The sequence below is a fragment of the Lepisosteus platostomus genome, unplaced genomic scaffold, assembly GCF_059453375.1.
Source record: "Lepisosteus platostomus isolate fLepPlt1 unplaced genomic scaffold, fLepPlt1.hap1 Scaffold_105_H1, whole genome shotgun sequence".
In the NCBI taxonomy this organism is placed as follows: domain Eukaryota; kingdom Metazoa; phylum Chordata; class Actinopteri; order Semionotiformes; family Lepisosteidae; genus Lepisosteus; species Lepisosteus platostomus.
Window position 1 is genome coordinate 85021 of NW_028291486.1, and position 13141 is coordinate 98161.

The window sequence follows — 13141 nt, forward strand, 5'->3', positions numbered from 1 at the left end:
TGCCCTTCTTCAGGCCGAGCATTGCGGTCTTGATTTCTGCCCCTGACACCGGCCCGACCAGTGTAGAGGGGTCCTCTACCACCTTCTCCACACCTTCCAGAAGCCTATCCCTGATGCTGGGATCCGTCTCCTTCTCCGCGAACAGGGTTGAGTAAAATCTTGTGGCACACTCCAGCATCCCGGGTATGTCCGTGGTTACAGTCCCGTCTTCCTTCCGAATGGCTTCAAAGAGCTTCCGCTCTTGTTTCTGCCGCACCACCCCAAAGAATTGGGGCGAGCAGCGTTCGTCTCCTTCCCGCCAAACTCCCTGAAGCCTAAAAAGGAAGTCTCTGGCTCTCTGTAACCACTTGTCTCTAAGCAGGCCTCTTACTTGTGCGATTCTCTCGCCGTTGAAGGCGCCCCCCTGGTTCAGCTGCTCGTACAGTGCCTCCAGCTCTTCTTGCAGTCTGGTACACTGGCGGTCCTCCAGGCTCCGCCGGATACAACAGTACCTCCTGGTGACCGAAGCGATGGTGTCTTTGCAGGCCTCCCACCAGTGTACCGCTGAACTAAAGAGTTCCCTCCTCTTCTCAAAGTCCTTCAGCACTGTCACAATCTTCTCTCGGTATCTCGCCTCTTGTAGAACCTGTTGGTTCAATTTCCAGTAGCCAGCCCGGAAACCGGGGTCCTCAATACCGAAAGAGACTGAGAGCAGCTGGTGGTCCGAGAACCAGGTAGGGGTCACCTGCCTGCTTAGAATCCTCCACTTTGCAGTAGAAAGGACATAGTCCAGGCGTCTGAAAATTCCCTTTCCATCATCCCAGGTGTGGTGTGCAGTGTTGGCAAACCCGTCCCGCAGGCTGAAGTCCGTAATTAAGGACCTCAACAGGTGAACTCCCTCGCCGTGCGAATCCCCCAGGTCGATGTTGAAATCACCGCCCACGATCAGCTCTCTGTTGGTATACAGCAGGGGCTCCAAATCTCTCAAGAAGGAGCCCTGCTGACGTCTGTCTGCTGGGACGTACACACTGATAAGTCTAATCTTGATGTTTTTCCAGTTCCCGTCCACTACCAGCAGACGTCCTGGGATCACCGAGCTGACCGTGTGAGCGGTGAACCCTGGCGAACCGCACAGGATGCCGACGCCAGAGGAGTTCACCCCTCCGACGCTCCACCAAGAAGGACCCTTCCTCCACTCCTTCGAGAAGGTCCTGACGTCGTCAAGGCCCTTTAAATGGACTTCCTGGACAAAACACAAATCCAAGTTCCTGCGGGACAGGTACTTGAAGACTGCCGCTCGCTTCTCCCGTGCCCTCAAACCCCTCACGTTAGCAGTTGCTACCGTGAAGGTCATGGTGGATCTGGGGGGGCGTCACTCTCCATTCCTATTTCGGGGCCGGGCTCGGATGAGCTCTCCGCCCCTGATGTACTGCCGCTGTCAGATGTTTCCAGGAACTGTCGGGGCGTCCAAGGGCTCGCGTCCGACTCCTGCACAGGAGTGGGTGTGTCGGGCGCACCGCCAGTGTACGGGCTGTCGCCTGCCAGTGCAGCCAACGGCACTGAGAAGGCAGCCCGGCCAGGTCCATCCCCTTGTCCTGGGGGAAGAGATTCTACCGCGCTCTCAGGCTCCGAGTCGCTTGTCTCCGACTGGGGCTCCTCCTCCTCCATCCTCTCGGGTTCTGACGTCTCTTCCTGTAGATCTTCCAGCTCTGCTCTTTCCGCCGTCTTTTTCTTCTTCTCCTGAGTCGCCTTCTTTGCCTTCCCGTCCCGCTGCCGCTTTTGCTTCTTCATCCCCGAGGGCGCAAGGACCGTCATCCTCTCTTCCTCTAATGGCGCCATCACCACCGATGTTTCGACCGCCCTCGGGGCCTTCACCACGTCCGCCCATCTTGGGCCGGCACCTCCTGCCTCCCTTGATGTTCCCGGCCGTACGTCTGTCTCCGTCTCCAGTCCTCCTGTCTTCCCCTGTCCGGCCTCCAACTGTTGCCTTCCTCCTTTCCTCGCTTTCCTCCCGGAAAGCTCCCCCTCTTCTCTTGGGTCATCCTCCACCTGTTCTTCCCCCGCCAGAGCTGCCCCCTCATACAAGGCTCTGTTGTAGTCGGCATCTCTACGGTTGCACTGGCGGTACAGATGCCCCGTAGCACCACACAGCGAGCACTCCTTCGTTGGGCACCGCTGCGTTGTGTGGTCCCGGCTGTGACACTTCATACACTCCGTGGTCTTGCAAGCCTCTTCACGATGCCCATACTCCCGACATCTGCGGCAAAAATCTGGCTGGTTCCAGTAAAATAAGTACCCCCTACCTGAACCGATTGCGAAGGTGGCCGGTGGGTGGGAGAAGCCATCCTCGGACCTGGGCTCCTTGCGCAACTCGACTTCATATTTTCGTCTCCCCGCCCATACGGTCTTCCGATCCCGAATCGTCACAGGCCTGCTCACCACGTCCACATACCGCCGCAAAAAGGTGGTAACGTCGGCGTCGGGGATGAACGGGTTAAACATGTGGACTATCACCCACCTCTTGTTGTTTCCTTGCAGTCCTGTGCACTCATACTCACGGAGCTTCCCCTCTTGTTGGGCTTGCAGTACCTTTTTCACCGTGTTCTGGTGAATCCTGGCGTCCATGAAGGTGGTGTCCATGTATCGCTGTACCCGGTTCCCCTGCAAACATAGGATCTCCTCCACTGCAACTCCCAGATCCCTGAAAAGGACATCCTCTTCAAAGGCCTCTCTCCCAGGCATCTCCGTCTCCGCTCTCCAGTAAAAGCGGATGGTCCACTTCAGGTTGGGATCCCCGCCAGCCCTCCTCGCCATCCCGGGGTCCGCAGCCATCGTGAGCGCAGCCTTTCGGCTGCCGAAGCAGCCTACTCACCCCAAGTGAAACAAACAAACGTAGAAAACGCAGTCCACAATCCAAAAGGTAGTCCAAAATCCGGTCCGGGGTCCAAAATCCAAGTAGTCCTTCCGCACTCCAAATGTGGTGTTCTTTGTCCCTCCTCTTTCCTCGACCTTAGGCAAAAGGCCGAGAAGCGATGCCCACAAAGGCGCGGACCGACGCGCGGGCGTTCCGCTGGCGCACAGTGGCGCAGGCCGACTCCTCTGGAGCCCGGGACCCGCGCAGCTGCCGGCCTCCCTGCAGCCAGAGGCCTGCCGCGGGACTCTGCTCCCCCTCTCTCTTGCCTGCCCGCCTGCCTTCCTGCCAGTCCCGGGCGGGGGCCCTGCTCTTTGATCTTCTGTCAACGGCCCGACAACGACCGCAGCCGCAGGGGGCGCCAGCCGCCCGGCCTCCTTAGCTTAGGCCCCTCCCACCGGCAGCAGCTGCGCCCAACCGGCTGCAAGCCAAAGCCGAGCGCCAGCACCTGCGGGCAGAGGCAAGGGGCAGCTCTCTCTCGGGAGGGAGGGAGGGACGGGGACGCGCGCGCACACACGCCTGCCTGCCTGCCTGCCGAAAAAAAAGAAAGAAAAGGTGGATATACTAAGTTTTTTGGAGGGAAAACGCCCAGCTGTCGAAAGGGGCCCGCCTGCAGGGACGGGGACGGACACGCACGCAAGCAAGCAAGCAAGCAAGCAAGCAAGCAAGCAAGCCACGCCTGCCTCCCTGGGAAAAGGCTGAAAAACCTAAGTTTTTTGGAGGGAAAACGCACGGGAGCCGAAAAGGGGGCCGGCCTGCTTGCCCAGAGAGTCGAGACGCGGGAAAGCGCACAGAGGGAGCACGGGAACCGAGAGGGCGAGAGAGAGACAGAACACAGAGACACACAGATGGGGGACGAGGGACGAGACCCGAGAAGAAGGAGCTCCAGTCCACTTCGCTTGCTTGCTCGCTCGCTCGCTAGCTAGCTAGCTACCTAGCTACCTACGTCTGTCTTTTCACCGCTGAGAGAAGGTGGTGCACCGCTCCCGGAGGCGCTGCAATACCGGGCCGATGCGTGGAGAGGACGGAGCAAGCTCCTGATCCAGCTCCCTGTTCCAAAAATCCGTTTAATATGTGGTCCCCCGATGGGGGACGTATCAGATATTAAACTGATAAGAACAGATACTACACTTGATCTTAGCCAAAAGGCCGAGAAGCGATGCCCACAAAGGCGCGGACCGACGCGCGGGCGTTCCGCTGGCGCACAGTGGCGCAGGCCGACTCCTCTGGAGCCCGGGACCCGCGCAGCTGCCGGCCTCCCTGCAGCCAGAGGCCTGCCGCGGGACTCTGCTCCCCCTCTCTCTTGCCTGCCCGCCTGCCTTCCTGCCAGTCCCGGGCGGGGGCCCTGCTCTTTGATCTTCTGTCAACGGCCCGACAACGACCGCAGCCGCAGGGGGCGCCAGCCGCCCGGCCTCCTTAGCTTAGGCCCCTCCCACCGGCAGCAGCTGCGCCCAACCGGCTGCAAGCCAAAGCCGAGCGCCAGCACCTGCGGGCAGAGGCAAGGGGCAGCTCTCTCTCGGGAGGGAGGGAGGGACGGGGACGCGCGCGCACACACGCCTGCCTGCCTGCCTGCCGAAAAAAAAGAAAGAAAAGGTGGATATACTAAGTTTTTTGGAGGGAAAACGCCCAGCTGTCGAAAGGGGCCCGCCTGCAGGGACGGGGACGGACACGCACGCAAGCAAGCAAGCAAGCAAGCAAGCAAGCAAGCAAGCCACGCCTGCCTCCCTGGGAAAAGGCTGAAAAACCTAAGTTTTTTGGAGGGAAAACGCACGGGAGCCGAAAAGGGGGCCGGCCTGCTTGCCCAGAGAGTCGAGACGCGGGAAAGCGCACAGAGGGAGCACGGGAACCGAGAGGGCGAGAGAGAGACAGAACACAGAGACACACAGATGGGGGACGAGGGACGAGACCCGAGAAGAAGGAGCTCCAGTCCACTTCGCTTGCTTGCTCGCTCGCTCGCTAGCTAGCTAGCTACCTAGCTACCTACGTCTGTCTTTTCACCGCTGAGAGAAGGTGGTGCACCGCTCCCGGAGGCGCTGCAATACCGGGCCGATGCGTGGAGAGGACGGAGCAAGCTCCTGATCCAGCTCCCTGTTCCAAAAATCCGTTTAATATGTGGTCCCCCGATGGGGGACGTATCAGATATTAAACTGATAAGAACAGATACTACACTTGATCTTAGCCAAAAGGCCGAGAAGCGATGCCCACAAAGGCGCGGACCGACGCGCGGGCGTTCCGCTGGCGCACAGTGGCGCAGGCCGACTCCTCTGGAGCCCGGGACCCGCGCAGCTGCCGGCCTCCCTGCAGCCAGAGGCCTGCCGCGGGACTCTGCTCCCCCTCTCTCTTGCCTGCCCGCCTGCCTTCCTGCCAGTCCCGGGCGGGGGCCCTGCTCTTTGATCTTCTGTCAACGGCCCGACAACGACCGCAGCCGCAGGGGGCGCCAGCCGCCCGGCCTCCTTAGCTTAGGCCCCTCCCACCGGCAGCAGCTGCGCCCAACCGGCTGCAAGCCAAAGCCGAGCGCCAGCACCTGCGGGCAGAGGCAAGGGGCAGCTCTCTCTCGGGAGGGAGGGAGGGACGGGGACGCGCGCGCACACACGCCTGCCTGCCTGCCTGCCGAAAAAAAAGAAAGAAAAGGTGGATATACTAAGTTTTTTGGAGGGAAAACGCCCAGCTGTCGAAAGGGGCCCGCCTGCAGGGACGGGGACGGACACGCACGCAAGCAAGCAAGCAAGCAAGCAAGCAAGCAAGCAAGCCACGCCTGCCTCCCTGGGAAAAGGCTGAAAAACCTAAGTTTTTTGGAGGGAAAACGCACGGGAGCCGAAAAGGGGGCCGGCCTGCTTGCCCAGAGAGTCGAGACGCGGGAAAGCGCACAGAGGGAGCACGGGAACCGAGAGGGCGAGAGAGAGACAGAACACAGAGACACACAGATGGGGGACGAGGGACGAGACCCGAGAAGAAGGAGCTCCAGTCCACTTCGCTTGCTTGCTCGCTCGCTCGCTAGCTAGCTAGCTACCTAGCTACCTACGTCTGTCTTTTCACCGCTGAGAGAAGGTGGTGCACCGCTCCCGGAGGCGCTGCAATACCGGGCCGATGCGTGGAGAGGACGGAGCAAGCTCCTGATCCAGCTCCCTGTTCCAAAAATCCGTTTAATATGTGGTCCCCCGATGGGGGACGTATCAGATATTAAACTGATAAGAACAGATACTACACTTGATCTTAGCCAAAAGGCCGAGAAGCGATGCCCACAAAGGCGCGGACCGACGCGCGGGCGTTCCGCTGGCGCACAGTGGCGCAGGCCGACTCCTCTGGAGCCCGGGACCCGCGCAGCTGCCGGCCTCCCTGCAGCCAGAGGCCTGCCGCGGGACTCTGCTCCCCCTCTCTCTTGCCTGCCCGCCTGCCTTCCTGCCAGTCCCGGGCGGGGGCCCTGCTCTTTGATCTTCTGTCAACGGCCCGACAACGACCGCAGCCGCAGGGGGCGCCAGCCGCCCGGCCTCCTTAGCTTAGGCCCCTCCCACCGGCAGCAGCTGCGCCCAACCGGCTGCAAGCCAAAGCCGAGCGCCAGCACCTGCGGGCAGAGGCAAGGGGCAGCTCTCTCTCGGGAGGGAGGGAGGGACGGGGACGCGCGCGCACACACGCCTGCCTGCCTGCCTGCCGAAAAAAAAGAAAGAAAAGGTGGATATACTAAGTTTTTTGGAGGGAAAACGCCCAGCTGTCGAAAGGGGCCCGCCTGCAGGGACGGGGACGGACACGCACGCAAGCAAGCAAGCAAGCAAGCAAGCAAGCAAGCAAGCCACGCCTGCCTCCCTGGGAAAAGGCTGAAAAACCTAAGTTTTTTGGAGGGAAAACGCACGGGAGCCGAAAAGGGGGCCGGCCTGCTTGCCCAGAGAGTCGAGACGCGGGAAAGCGCACAGAGGGAGCACGGGAACCGAGAGGGCGAGAGAGAGACAGAACACAGAGACACACAGATGGGGGACGAGGGACGAGACCCGAGAAGAAGGAGCTCCAGTCCACTTCGCTTGCTTGCTCGCTCGCTCGCTAGCTAGCTAGCTACCTAGCTACCTACGTCTGTCTTTTCACCGCTGAGAGAAGGTGGTGCACCGCTCCCGGAGGCGCTGCAATACCGGGCCGATGCGTGGAGAGGACGGAGCAAGCTCCTGATCCAGCTCCCTGTTCCAAAAATCCGTTTAATATGTGGTCCCCCGATGGGGGACGTATCAGATATTAAACTGATAAGAACAGATTTTTTTTTGTTTTTTATTATGAAAATACAAAACTGACTCATAATTCAGGCCATACCATTCACAAATCCACAATCAAGACGTGTTTAACTCAGGAAAACACAGAAATAGTCCCTTCCATTTGTCTTTCGCCGCATGGAATTTCCATCTCAGTATGTCTCTTTTCATTCTTCTTTTGAGTTCATGACGTACTCCCCAAATGATTTCTCTATCTCTTCTTTTCACATCCCCTTTAACCTGGGCACATCTTGCATTCCAAATAAAATGCTTTATCACACTTATAACCATCCACAAAACCCAATCTGTTGTCATCTTCTTTTCCGTTCCCTTCCAGGCATTCATTATTTTCTCATAAGACAACACAAAATTAGAAAAAATGCTTAATAACATACATTTACACTCCCCCCACACTCGTCTAGCCACCATACACTCCCAAAACACATGTCTTATCGTTTCGAGCTTCCCACAGTTTACATATGGACAATGCTTTGTCCTGGTTAACTTTCTTTTGTACATTACCTCCCTCACTGGGAGGCGATTCCAGACCCCCAACCAGTTAAGGTCTTTGTACTGTCCCTCCAAACCTTGTGGTTGAACCCTCACCCAGTGCTCCCTTTTTTTCCCCACTACTGCACTGTCAGATCTTGTATTTATTTTCTTATACAGTGCTTTGTGCTGTAAACACTCCGGCATCTCTTTCCCTTCTGGGTGTTGTTTAAGCCATGTTCTGGCATGTTCATAATGCCAAGGTAAATCTTCTGCTTTTGGGGTTAAATTTGACACAGCTCTCAAATGTGGCATGACCCAATTAAACCAAAGTATTACAAAATATTGACTCTTGTGTGCAAACTCAAAATGCAATGCTTTGCATAAACTCGTCACAAAGAAAACATCCAATTTAAGGGGGATGTTAGGTACATCTCTCCCTCCCTCTTCCACTGGCCTATACATGTCAACCCTTTTAATATATTCATATTTATTGTTCCAAATAAAGTTAAAAACCATTCTAACCAGCTCTTTTCTGAATGTCGGAGGCAACGGAAAAACATATGCTAAAAAAATCAGGTTCGAAAGAATGTCCGTCTTAACAACTACAATCTTACTCATATGAGACAAATGTATACTTTTCCACAGACCTAATTTCCTTTTTAAGAGTTTCAGTTTTATACTCCAATTCAAATGCGCCGATCCCTGTGTGTCAAAACTTACCCCTAATACCTTAATAGGTCCCGACTCTAATGTTAGCCCTCCTTGAGTTTCTGTCCTATGTTCCCAAATACCAAAATATTTTATTTTACTTTTCTTTATGTTGAGTTTTGAACCTGATGCTTGCCCAAAAAGATCACAGACCTCCAGTGCCCTCAGTACCCCTCTGTCTGAATCTAACAGCAAAACTAAATCGTCTGCGTAAGCAGCGACTTTGGCTTGTTGACCCCTGCTACCAGGAATTGTAATCCCTGTTATCTCCATATTTGACCGGATTGCTTCTAACAGAGGTTCTAAACACAGTACATATAACAGAGGTGACAGCGGACACCCCTGCCTGACTCCTTTCTCTAAAGCAATCAACTCCCCTATAAATCCATTGATATTGACTCGGGTTCCAACATTTGTGTACAATTGTCTTAGCCATCCAATAAACTTCCCTCCAAACCCAAACCGTTCTAAAACCTGCCACAAAAAGTTGTGATCTACCCGATCAAACGCTTTTTCTTGATCCAGACTTAGTAAAATAAGCGGTAGGTGTCTCTTTTCCACCCAGCTTATAGTGTCTCTAATCAAGAACAAATTCCAAATTAAAGTTCGTCCCTTAACTCCACATGTCTGGTCATCTCTAATAACCTCAGCTAATACATTCCTTAGTCTCATACAAAGGACCTTCGCTAAAACCTTATAGTCCATTGTTAACAACTGGACCGGCCTCCAGTTTCCAAGGCAAGTTTTATCCCCTTTCTTGTACAACAAGGACAATACCCCGGTCCTCATGGTTACACCCAATTGTCCCCCTTCAAGAATTTCCTTATAAACATCAAAGAGAGCATACTTAATTAAAGGCCAAAAGGTCTCGTAAAATTCTTTTGGGAGTCCATCAATTCCTGGCACTTTTTTTTTTATTCAAGCTAAATAAAGCCTGCTCTACCTCTTCTAAAGTTAATTCCTTTTCTAAACCCTCTCTACTTCCTTCTCCTATTCTTAATTGAAGCTTATTTAAAAACCCTTCAGTGTTCCCCACTATTAAGTCTTTCTTGAAGAGATCTTTGTAATAACTGGTAGCCTCCCTTACCATCTCCAGTGGGTCCTCAGTGACACTCCCATCATTCCCCCGTACACCATCAAAGTTCATCTTCTTTTGGTCTTTCCTTATTGCTCTAAATAAGGCTGAGGAGTTACCCTCCCCCATCTCTAAGACATCACACTTTGATTTAAACAAAAACCTTTTCGCTTTTTCCTTATACAAGCACTTCAAATCGTTTTTAGCTTTTAAAATTTCCACTCTCTCCACATGCACGCCACCATTCTTCCTTTCATACAAATCATTCAATCTTTGTTGTAATTTAACAAACTCCTCCTTTTCCTTATTCCTCCTTTTCCTGCAATATCGGATTGATATGCTCTTTATCCTCTTTTTTGTATTCTCCCACCATCTTATTGCTGATTCAAACAAGCATTTCCTGGCTTCCCATTTTTTCCAATTTGTCTCTATTAAGTTTTTATACTCCTCTTCCACCAGAATTTCTGTGTTTAATTTCCAAAACCCCGGCCCAAAACTAATCTTTCCACCATCCAGCTCTACTTTAACCACATCATGGTCCGAGAAACATGCTGGTATGATCTTCAAAGCACTCACTTTAAAATATGGAGATAGCAAGATGTAATCTAGCCTTTTTTCCTTACCTTGGCTATTACTCCACGTGGGACGCCCTCTTCCACCGTCGATCTGCTTTGCGCTATCTTTCAAGTCGTAATTTTCAAAAAGAGAGAGGAGCTGCTTGGCTCCTTTCGTCTTACACCCATCCAAATCTTCATTAAGATCTCCCCCTAAAATAATTCTTTTGTTTGTCATAAACCAGGGCTCTAACTCCTGAAAGAAATCTCTTCTCAACCTTTTTTGCGCTGGGGCATATACATTAATTAGTCTTAGTTTTTCCTTCCCTAACTGGCCATCTACTACAAGTATTCTTCCGGGCCTTACCACAAAATGATTCGTTAGTTTAAAAAAACTATTACTAATAAGAATACCCACTCCTGCGGAGTGTACTCCTCCTATGCTCCATTTTGAGAAACCTTCCCCCCATTCTTTGGTAAATCTCTTACTATCCTCATCACTTTTCACATGGGCTTCCTGTAAGAAGTAAAAATCTGCCTTTAAACCCTTGAGGAAATCGAAGACAGCAATCCTCTTGCTGTGCCCTCTCAGACCTCTTACATTTATGGTGCATACAGATAAATTATCCATTTGGGCTGTTTAAGGTATCTACCTCACCAAAACCTTCTGCCTCAAAAACTGGTTCTGGAGTTTGACCTTCTACAGAACTAATTGGACTCATATTAATGAAAGAAGAAATACTTAATCCTTCCAGGGAATGTGTCTCTAAACTTGTCTCTTCTACGAAAGATCTGGATAGCTCCTCCCCCTCCCCTCCTCCCTCATCTCCCTCCCCCTCATTAACCTTATCCCCTTCTAAACCCTTCTCCTCCCCCTTGTCCCCTTCCTTAGCTAAACCGCCAACTGCCTCACCTTGAACATTAACAGTTTGAAGGGATGAGTCGAAATCAATAAGCCAGGCCATCTCCTCCTCCTTGCTTCTTTTCCCTTCAATAAAATCACTGTCCTCACTAGAGACTGGTCTTTCACGTTTCTGAGCGTCCCCTGTGGGCTCAGGAATCTTTGGCCTCTGGGACACCTTCTTTTTCTTTCTACCCTTTCCTTTGTCTTGTATGTTTTTGGTCCTGTCTTTGTTAGCTTTCCCAGCCACAACACCAGACACACCACAATCACTCTCACTACCATCTCCATCCTCACTCATCCCACCCTCACCTTCGTCCGCCCCCCCACCAGGCAACCTTCTCGTAACATTACTACACCCCTCCCCCTCATCAAGATCTACAAGAGCACTGTACCTATTTTCTTGACACAATTGTACTCCCCCCAAACCCCTCCCAGTCAATCTTTTCCTCCGAGTCTGCATTATTGTCCAGCCCTCCTGTTCCGCTTGTCCTTCAGCCACTGTTCTGCCGTTTTCTTCCGGGATGCGTGATTCACCTGCTCCGTGGGATGTTGATGGGTCATCATCTCTCGTTGCTCTTACGGCTGGTCTAATCATCTGCTCCTTTCCCACAGGTCTTTCTCCCTCTTGGGGTCCCCCAGACCGTCGCCAGGCCTCCGCCGCACCACCACCTGTATCCTTGGCAGGTAAGTTTTTCTCTTTGACTATATTAGCAAAACTTCTGGCTCTTTTTGGACAGTCTTTAAATACATGCCCTGTAGCCCCACAAAGATTACACATTAGGGCGCTATTACAATCCTTCGCCAGGTGGCCCATCTTTCCGCACCTCCTACATGCTACTTCTCTGCATTCAGTCTGAAAATGTCCGTGCCCGCCACAGTTCCGACACGTTAATGGTTGACCGGGATAATACATGGAACCACGGTTTGCCCCAATGGAGAAGAAGGCGGGCGGATGTAACAGTCCCCCTTCTGCCCCGGGTTTAGACCTCAGGCGCACTGCATATGATCTTTTCCCTGTCCAGTATCCTTCGGCGTCGATTATCTTCCTGCCTGCCCCCTGTACGTCAACAAACCGCCTCAAAAAAGTCATAATGTCCTCCTCAAGCACACGAGGGTTGAACAAATGCACAGTCAGAGTGCGTAATTCTCTTGCAAATAGTGGCTCAATATGAAACTTATCAAGAGGTGCCTGATCTTTTAAACTTTGAGTCTTGGCCCAAAACTCGTCGCAAAGATTACTAGAATGCAGAGTAATATCGTATGTGCCTTTCCAGTAAAAATCCTGCAGGCATAACACGTTCTCCTTCTTCACGCCCAAGATCTTGCCCAAAATGGCCTTCTCGAAGACACTCCTGACCATCCAACCTTCTCTATCTCCTTCCTCTTTCAAGACAAAGCGCACCGTGTCCTTCATTTGTCCCTCACGGGACAATGAAGGTCCGGTCGCCATCCCCGACGCCATCCTACCGGTTGTAGATGTCATCTGGGAGCCCCACCTTCACCCCCTGGGCTCAACCCAGAGCGATTCCAGTGGTGGCTCGATGGTGTTCCCCGCTGATGTTCCTCCAAAGACTGGACTCCTCCACCGGTAGCGTCTCCTTCCCTCCAAGTCCTCTCCCCAGCAACCGTCCACCGCTCCGCCGCCGCCGCCGCCCTTCCCGTACTTCTGGCAAGCCGTCAGACCGCGGTCAAGCCACGTATCCTCAGATCTTGGCCAAAAGGCCGAGAAGCGATGCCCACAAAGGCGCGGACCGACGCGCGGGCGTTCCGCTGGCGCACAGTGGCGCAGGCCGACTCCTCTGGAGCCCGGGACCCGCGCAGCTGCCGGCCTCCCTGCAGCCAGAGGCCTGCCGCGGGACTCTGCTCCCCCTCTCTCTTGCCTGCCCGCCTGCCTTCCTGCCAGTCCCGGGCGGGGGCCCTGCTCTTTGATCTTCTGTCAACGGCCCGACAACGACCGCAGCCGCAGGGGGCGCCAGCCGCCCGGCCTCCTTAGCTTAGGCCCCTCCCACCGGCAGCAGCTGCGCCCAACCGGCTGCAAGCCAAAGCCGAGCGCCAGCACCTGCGGGCAGAGGCAAGGGGCAGCTCTCTCTCGGGAGGGAGGGAGGGACGGGGACGCGCGCGCACACACGCCTGCCTGCCTGCCTGCCGAAAAAAAAGAAAGAAAAGGTGGATATACTAAGTTTTTTGGAGGGAAAACGCCCAGCTGTCGAAAGGGGCCCGCCTGCAGGGACGGGGACGGACACGCACGCAAGCAAGCAAGCAAGCAAGCAAGCAAGCAAGCAAGCC

The 13141-nt window shown here is 53.9% G+C and overlaps 4 non-coding genes across 4 annotated transcripts; all 4 read right to left on the reverse strand.

Annotated features, from left to right (window-relative positions):
* Positions 1-3860: 3860 nt before the first annotated feature.
* LOC148637870 (U2 spliceosomal RNA) lies at positions 3861-4051 on the reverse strand. Its single transcript, XR_015931216.1, has one exon. It is a non-coding gene; the product is annotated as a U2 spliceosomal RNA (small nuclear RNA).
* An 847-nt stretch (positions 4052-4898) lies between these two features.
* LOC148637871 (U2 spliceosomal RNA) lies at positions 4899-5089 on the reverse strand. Its single transcript, XR_015931218.1, has one exon. It is a non-coding gene; the product is annotated as a U2 spliceosomal RNA (small nuclear RNA).
* Positions 5090-5936: 847 nt separating this feature from the next.
* Positions 5937-6127, reverse strand: LOC148637872 (U2 spliceosomal RNA). Its single transcript, XR_015931219.1, has one exon. It is a non-coding gene; the product is annotated as a U2 spliceosomal RNA (small nuclear RNA).
* An 847-nt stretch (positions 6128-6974) lies between these two features.
* LOC148637873 (U2 spliceosomal RNA) lies at positions 6975-7165 on the reverse strand. Its single transcript, XR_015931168.1, has one exon. It is a non-coding gene; the product is annotated as a U2 spliceosomal RNA (small nuclear RNA).
* Between the last annotated feature and the right edge of the window lie 5976 nt (positions 7166-13141).